General features: G+C 44.0%; 3 non-coding genes across 3 annotated transcripts; 1 reads left to right on the top strand and 2 right to left on the bottom strand.

Moving 5' to 3' along the window:
• Positions 1 to 3,871: 3,871 nt before the first annotated feature.
• On the bottom strand, positions 3,872 to 3,943 carry trnaw-cca (transfer RNA tryptophan (anticodon CCA)). Its single transcript has one exon. It is a non-coding gene; the product is annotated as a tRNA-Trp (tRNA).
• Positions 3,944 to 4,519: 576 nt separating this feature from the next.
• Positions 4,520 to 4,601, bottom strand: trnas-gcu (transfer RNA serine (anticodon GCU)). The gene has a single exon. It is a non-coding gene; the product is annotated as a tRNA-Ser (tRNA).
• Positions 4,602 to 6,616: 2,015 nt separating this feature from the next.
• On the top strand, positions 6,617 to 6,689 carry trnaf-gaa (transfer RNA phenylalanine (anticodon GAA)). The gene has a single exon. It is a non-coding gene; the product is annotated as a tRNA-Phe (tRNA).
• The last annotated feature ends 1,659 nt before the right edge of the window (positions 6,690 to 8,348 follow it).

Below are 8,348 nucleotides of genomic sequence, written 5' to 3'. Positions count from 1 at the left end.
ACCCAGAATCTCCAGTGAGATATTAACAAGGATAGGATTCCAGGCCTATTTGATTCAAAATGTTGGCAAACAGGAAGAAACAATTAATTGATAATATCCACAAACTAGCAACAAGGATCCAAATCAGAATGGATCATCTGTCCATCACCTCGACCTCTCTGTCACCTCGTCACCTGTCTGAGTTTCAAAACACAGTCTCATACTCTTTTTTCCATCCAGGAACGTTGACAAAAAGGTTCTGAATAGGCAGGCAGTTCTGCAATGTTGGACATTCAGCTTCTGTCAGCAAAATAACCTTCCATCACATCAGGTCAAGGATTGCTTTTAATTTACAAACGTGAAACATTTCCTGACAAATTTATTTCGGACAAAAGCAGAACCCTGCTGATTATGTTGAATGTGTTCATTGGTTACCTAACATTCAGTCAAAGGAAAAATATAGAATAATGTTTATAAGAAAATCATATGCCTGGGATGAGTTTAAATACCTGCACTAAATCTCCCCTTAACATTCTCTGTTGTAAGAAGAACATCCCTAGTTGTTGTTTCTTTGTCCAGCCACATACGGAATCCCTCACCGCTGATACCATTCCAGTAAATCCCCACTGTATGCTCTCCAAGGCCTTGCCGTCTTTCCTAAAACTTGTCCCTAGCCCTCACCAGGATTTTATAATCCACATTATAATCTGATATGCCTCAAATTCTTTGAATCACGTCTATCTGCATTATTTTGATAAACTAAGATTACAATACATTTTCGATTCCGACTGAGCTTTTTCAATGTTAATTTCCTAAAAGATGTAGAAGAAATAGACTAAAAATCTCTCGAAATAAACCTTCGTGAAAATCTCCAATCAACTCATGGACAACCCGCCCTCTTCATTCCACTTATTGCTACTTTTGTTTCCGCTAACTCTACATCTTTACCACAAAGGCCTCTTGAAACCCTCTTCAAGAAAGGTTCTCACTTTTTCCAACGACAATTTGCAACTGCTTTTGTTGTTCCCATAAATCTTGTGAAAGAAGAGGCCCGAGCAGGATTGGCTGCAATGAATGTTAATAAGTCACGAGGTCCAGATGTGATGCAGCTGAGGATGCTGTCGGATGCAACAGCGGAAATCCTGAAGGTAATGGCCAGAATCTTCCAAATACTTTTTGCTATTTTTAATGGACAACTACACACCACTTGTTTATTACAGGAAACAAAAATGAATAAAAGTGAATCAGAGATGAGCAGATTCTAAAGTCCTACATCTCCAAATGTTTTATTAGGTAATGTACAATGTCCACTATGTCAGGTTTTTGCATTAAGACTGAGACCCCCGCCTCCAGGGACCACAGCAGCGATACCTCCAAGATCAGATCTGCAACCTTGAAACTCAGTGAAAGGCTTTCATACTCCCCTCGGGATCTGTGGCAGAGTGCACGGAAACAGCATTGGATCTTTAGTCACCTCAGAACCCACAGCTCCCGAGTGGAAGGAAGTCGTTCTCCGTCACGAGGTACTGTCTAAGACAAGAGACTAAATAATTTTGTGAGTGTCTCTGGGTGATGAACTGATGGTGCTCGGAGCTCTCAGCTTTTACTCATTGATTTCACAGGAGTTGATTCAGTTTTGATGCTGACTGGTTCTCTGGTGTCGATTCCTCGTATTCTTCGCCCGATTTTCTGTCCAATGAAGCTTTCTCAGCAGAATTTTCGAGGTCTTTTCCTCGCAGCGTTTCAATCAGTTTTTTGAACTATATTATTAAAGCTTTGCAGCAGCCAGCTTCCAGGAACAGCAATGTGATGAAGGCAGGAGAATCTGTTTTGAAGTGGTGTTAATTGAGGGGTAAATGTTGGCTCCGACACGATGGAATAACTCCCGTGCCACTGTCCGAAATTGTGACATGGTAATTTTACATGTGAAGGCAAATGGCACCTCAGTTTGCCATAGCATCTCAAAACTGGCAACTGTAACAGTGAAACTTTGGCTCAGCGTGGCACTGAAGTGTCAGCCGGACTTTCTGCTCAGAATTTTGGAGAGATTTTGAACTCACAACCCTCTGCCTGTAAAAACTTGAGAGCAACTGACTGAATCATAGTTCACAGAATAGTGCAAAGACAGGGGACATTGTACTGAGAGCAGAAACAGCACTAGATTGTTATTTAGAGAGGTGTTACAGGGAATGAGAGATTAACACTCACAGTTGAAAGAGGTGGACAGGGCAGGGAGAGAGAGGTTGCAGGAATTTCGATTCGAGTGTCGAAATCAGAAAGCGTTAGCTTTGTTTTAGAGATTGGATGTGATAAGGCGTCAGAGGCTGAGAGAAATTAATGATAAAAACTCTTATCAGTCGGATCCACATAGGGAGGAAGTGATGATTTCTGATTCCCACATTTGCCCCGGGAATGGAGCAGACACCATTACAACATTGAGAAGTTCAACGAAACAAGGAGGGAAACTCTTTAATCGACTGTCTTTGAAGACAATGGGCAACATCTGCTGTGGTGTGTGAGCATTATTCTGAAGTATGTCTACATCACATCTCCACCGACTGGAAGAAGTTATGTTTTATTACCACAGGCCACGTGAGTTAGTAATGCCAGAACGAGCAGTTTCTCAATGTTTCCAACTCCTTGACCTTCTCGAAGAGGTAAATTGTTTACCACGATGTACTGTAATATCCACAGAGGGGTAACAAGGATATATGACACTATCCTGTAATAAACCACATTTAAAACCGAGATCCCATCTTCCCCACTCGGAGGGATGTAAACAAGCCAACCAGGCTATTTACAGCAAGAGAAGAGGAGTTTTACCGAGAGTCCTGGGATCATTAATAATCCCTAATCCAGAATCACTGAAACAGGAGATCCAAATATTGATCAGGTTAGCGCCTGTGGGATCCTGCTGTGCACATTCAAGCACGAATCTCATTTACCAAGACCCCCCATCAGCCCCCTTGCCCAAAATACCCACCCATTGGCTGTGAGATTTTGGATCTTTCTGCGGTTGCAAAATGTGCTGGCGAAATGCAAGTTCCCCCTCATTCCCGCCCTCCCTCCAGCTCCCTCCCTCTTTTCCTCCGTCGCTCTCTTCCTCGTTCTGACAGATGCTGTCCACCACAACCCCTCCCCTTTCCTCCCCCGTTTGTGTTCCTCCCGTTGCCAACCCTTCACTCCCCTCAACCCCGCAATAACCTTCCTTCTCTCTAACATCATTCCCTTTCCCTGGAATCTGTCCTCTCCCCAGGCTCCCACTGACCCCGGGCTCGGGGACTCTCAGGCCGGCCCGGGCTCTTTAACCGGCTCCATTCACAGGAAAAGTGACTTCAGTTTCCACAAAAATATCCGCTCTCTCTAAAATCCCAAAACTGAAACTCAGGCTGCCCGTTAATGTGAAGAGGCGGGTGTCGGGCTGCGGTTTCCGCTCCTGCTGTTTAATGCAGGTCGCTATAACTGGATGCCATGAGCAGAAATAAATTGCTGCTGTTTTTAGACATTTGTTTTAACTGAACTCACTGTCGCTCTGCTTTAAAAGGACGAGTTTGAATCTCCTGACTTATGGATAAAATAAAGTCGGGTGATTATAGCTTACACAACCAACTCTAGCTAACGGAACTAAACAGCTGTATGGACGGAAGCGGCTGTGGATTTAAACCCCATGATGGACACTTAGTGTTTTCCTTCTCATGCTGGGTAACAGAGCAATTGCAAAAACAGTAGATACCCCACATCGCTGAAACATTGTTCCAATGTAAAATGAAAACTGAGCCGGAAAATCGGAAGAGATGACTTTCACCATGGTTCTGAAATTCAACATTTCGGCAGAGTCCAGACACAAGGAAATTGGTGCCCAGACAAAAGCTTCAGGTACAGTGAAGAGCCATGAGCCTGACGTGATTTGAACACGCAACCTTCTGATCTGGAGTCAGACGCGCTACCGTTGCGCCACAAGCCCAACTGTAGCTGTAAGAAGCTGTTGCTTGTCCTAGATTCACTTCCTTAGACCTTGATCGTATTCAGTGCATTGAAAATCAAACAGGGATCATGAAAGGGAACATGATTTTCCCTCCCTTCCTCGTGGCCTTCTTTGCTTTCTGTGGATTTACATCACAAGGTCGAGTAACAGGAATAGCAAAGAACGAGAGAGCAAACGCACAACAATAAGCCGTGGGAGAAGTTTATTTTCAAATTTCATAAATAGTTTAAATGAGTGAGAAATACTTTGGCAGCTGGATTCACAATGAACCATAACCTGATTGAGGCCACGAATGCACGAGTTGCGTTTCGTTTTGTTATTAATTGGTGAGATGTTGCAAACTATGGAGGAGCAGAGGCCCAAATTATACAACTGAACGTAAGCGGACAGGGAGAAAGAAATAACGATGCAGGATTTCAAGGAGTCACATCATCACACAGTACAGAAGAGGCCCGTCAGCCCATCGTGTCTGCACCGACACGTGACCTACCTACCTAATCCCATTTACCAGCACTTGGCCCACAGCCGTGAACGTTATGAATGCTAATAAAGCGACGACGAAGGTGGGATTCGAACCCACGCGTGCAAAGCACAATGGATTAGCAGTCCATCGCCTTAACCTCTCGGCCACCTCGTCACTGAACTTCGATTTATTAAACCTCCTTCTATGCTTTTTACACTCATGATCTGTTGAAATAAATGATCCTCTTCCGTCCAGGTCCTGAATATTCGGCCAGGTGTCTAAAGATGGAAATGTATTTTCTGTCAATAAAATGCATTTCCACCACATCAGATCAGATGCTGTTGTAAATGGGCTGATGTGAATCGTTTCAACACTTCAACATAATATCCAACATGTTTCTGCACAGTGTGAAAACCCATCGCGGAAAGACCGGAACATACAAGCATTTGGCAGTAAGAAGAAACCCTTCCCAGCTCACTGTCAGTGCCCGATCACAGCTAAAGTGTGGGAAATGAAAATAAATCTTTGGAGATCCCGGCTCTGCTTGGCCTTTCAGTCAAGATTTTCACTGAGTTCAATCAGCCTCCCACCTGAATCCAGAAGTAGACAGTTCCCTTATTTGATGCATTCGGATAATTTCAGAGTCCCATAACACGGAGAAACGTTCTTTAAACCCTGTGTTCATTTTCTTCACGTGTGTTGAGGTGATGCATTCTCTGCATTGACTTCCCGGGTGTTCAAACTTGGTCCTGATTTCCGGAACGGCCACCACCACGAGCGCGAAAAAATACTGCATTAAAATGCTTGCTGGGCTCGTCCTGGAGATGAAAGCGGGACCTCTTGCATTCGAACTCATTGAATAGCCCAAAGCGAGAATCGAAGCCCAAGAACAACGAGCCAACTGCACGATAAACTGCTCTCAATGGATCCTTTCATTGCCACCCACAGTGTATCAACCAAAAGCGAATTCCTGTTAATGCTGGAAATCTTTTAGAATATATTGGAACTCCCGGGGACGACTCCAACCAGTGGAGAGTTTCCCGCCTCATTTCTATTGACTTCAGTTTTGCGAGTGTTCCTTGATGCCACACTCGGTCAAAAGCTTCTTTGAACTCAAGTGCAGTCACTTGCACATCAGGTATTAAGTTCAGCTGCTTTCTCCATTTTTGGACCAAGGCTGCAATGAGGTCAGGAGCTGAGTAACCCTGACAGATACCAAACTGAGCTTCCGTGAGCAGGTTATTGCTGAGTAAGTGTATTCCACCCCCTTTCTTGATGAATGAGTGGAGACTGATCGGGCGGTTTTCGCCGGTTGGGTTTTCCTGTTTTTTTGTGGACAAGACAGTCCTGAGCAATTTCCCACGTTGCCGGGTAGATGCCAGTCTTGTGGCTGCATTGGAACAACTTGGCGAGGGGCGAGGCTATTTCTGGAGCACAGGTTTTCAGTGCTGCTGCAGGATTGGTGTCAGGGCCCAAAGCCTTTGCAGTTACCCGTGTCTTCAGCCATTTCTTGATTTCACTTGGAGTGAATGGAGCTGGCTGAAGACTGGCATTTGTGATGCTTCTCCCCAGCTTTGTCGAAAAGCAGAACTGAGGGAATCACATACGTGGCCCTATGAAACTCATCAGCTAAACAGTGAAAGGCGACAGTGTTTATCAGAAGCGGGTTCCATTCATTCAGACACAGATTTGGGGCCAAAGTAACCATAACCATGTGCGATACACAGTTTTCTGATCTGCAGTTAGATGTGCTCCCGCTGTGACGCTTACATACCCGTCAGTTGAGAAGATATAGGCGCTATCTGGTTGAGGTAATTGAAATGATTAATAGGTTTTAATGCGGAGAAACCATTTCCTCTGCTGGGGGAATACAGAACAAAGGATAGAACCTTAAAATTAGATTTAAGCCATTTAACAGTGACGTCAGGAAACTATTCACTCAAAGGATGAAGAAGGCTGTTTGTCAGACATCCCTGTGTAGCGATTGGCCGAAGAGCTTATGGCAATGAACTGATGTTTCGTTCGGCTTTGCAAAGTAAAAATCGAAATTTGGAGGGAGCTGAAAAGAGGTGATGGCTGTCCTTTGTCATTATGCGATCATGTTCTCTAATATAAGCGGAGGGCTGTTGTAAAACTCGTATCCTTACGTCCCTGCTTCAATTCTGGCTCGAAAAACAGAACTTTCGTCAGCCGAAATAGCTCAGTCGGGAGAGCGTTAGATGGAAGATCTAAAGGTCCCAGGTTCAATCCCGGGTTTCGGCAACGAGCGGCAAGTACACTCCCCTGAGCGTCTCCTGCGGGCAATGGTGCCAATTGTTTTTGGGAGGCTCAGTCCCATTTCTGAGGGGAGGGGACACTTGGCCTCTTCCCTTGCAGCTCTGTGCTCCTCTGGTCCATGTTATTGGAATAAAGATCTGTTTAACTTTTCTTTAAAAACATGTGAACAAGCTCTGGACAACTCAGCTCCCATTAAACTATGCTAACAACTATGCAACTCTCATCTGTTCCGAGCTTCTGATTCCTCGATCAGTCATTGGGAATGCAAATCCTGAAAAATCCGTCTGTTGATCAATTTCAATGGTGCTTTTGTCAACATTAACCAGAGGAGAGTAATTGGAATCCAATTCATCCATTGTTTCCATCCCGTTTATTATTCTTTCTTCGTGTCTCTATCTCTCAGTGATGAACTTGGGAAGTGAGCTCGCCTCAGTCATGTGGCGGACGGACCTCATGAGTATTACAAATATTTACCCTTTTCTTTTAAATTCATATCAGAATTTCTCATTGAAACACGAGAAATGCTGCTTAACCTGCTCCAAAGATACTTTCATGACTCACTGAAACAAAATAATTTGACCCTTCAGTAAGCTCTTTCTGTGCAGCAGTTTCTGGTGGTGTTCCTCAGTCAGGAATATTGGAACCGGATCTCAGTTTTCTGCATGTTTAGTGGGAAGCCCAATATGTCATCTGCTTTGCAGAAGGAATCGACAGTTACCTGGAGCTAAGTTTCTGAGTTACGAGCGGGATGGGAGGAGTGCGCCGTTGGTCTAGTCCCACTACTCCACAGATCGCAACATTAGTTTAAATGTTCAATTCACTCACCAAAATGACCAATTATTTACCTTCACCACTGTTACCTGCAATAAAAGAGACTTTATCGTGGATTCTTTAGAAAAGCAACAAATTGATCAGTTTATTGTTAAAAAAAAAGCTATTCCCGAATAGAAAAGTAAAGCAGTATGGAATATGAAATTATACGAATTAATCTTTCGAGATACCATAAGTCACACACGCAAACACACACACACACACACACACGCTCTCTCTCACAAACACACACACACACACACAAACACGCTGTCTCTCACAAACACACACACACAAATGCTCTCTCACAAACACACACACACACACACTCCCTCTCACAAACACACACACACACACAAACACGCTGTCTCTCACAAACACACACACACACATGCTCTCTCTCACAAACACACACACACACACACTCCCTCTCACAAACACACATACACACACACACGCTCTCTCTCACAAACACACACACATAGACATAATGGAAAACCATGACATAAAAAATAGAAAAAGGGGAAATTAAAGCAAAATACTGCTGATGCTGGAAATCTGAAACAAAAACAGAAAATGCTGGAATGATTCAGCAGGTCTAACAGCATCTGTGGGGTGAAAAAAAACAGAGTCAACGTTTCGAGTCCTTATGATTCTTTTTCAGAAAAGGGGGAATTTTGTCAAACGTTAAACGTCAATAGATCAAGGCAAAGGGCAGAGTGTGCAGTCCCTGAGATGGGGTCAGTGTTCTACAGTCGCTTCCCCAGCACTGATCGGTGACAACATCAATGATTCTGGCACTGCTTTTCAGGCGTTATCATGGAATAATCGAGC

Source organism: Cetorhinus maximus, chromosome 31 (genome assembly GCF_964194155.1).
Source record: "Cetorhinus maximus chromosome 31, sCetMax3.hap1.1, whole genome shotgun sequence".
Taxonomy (NCBI): Eukaryota; Metazoa; Chordata; class Chondrichthyes; order Lamniformes; family Cetorhinidae; genus Cetorhinus; species Cetorhinus maximus.
Note: the sequence above shows the minus strand (reverse complement) of the source record. Positions and strands in the feature narration are given on the sequence as shown.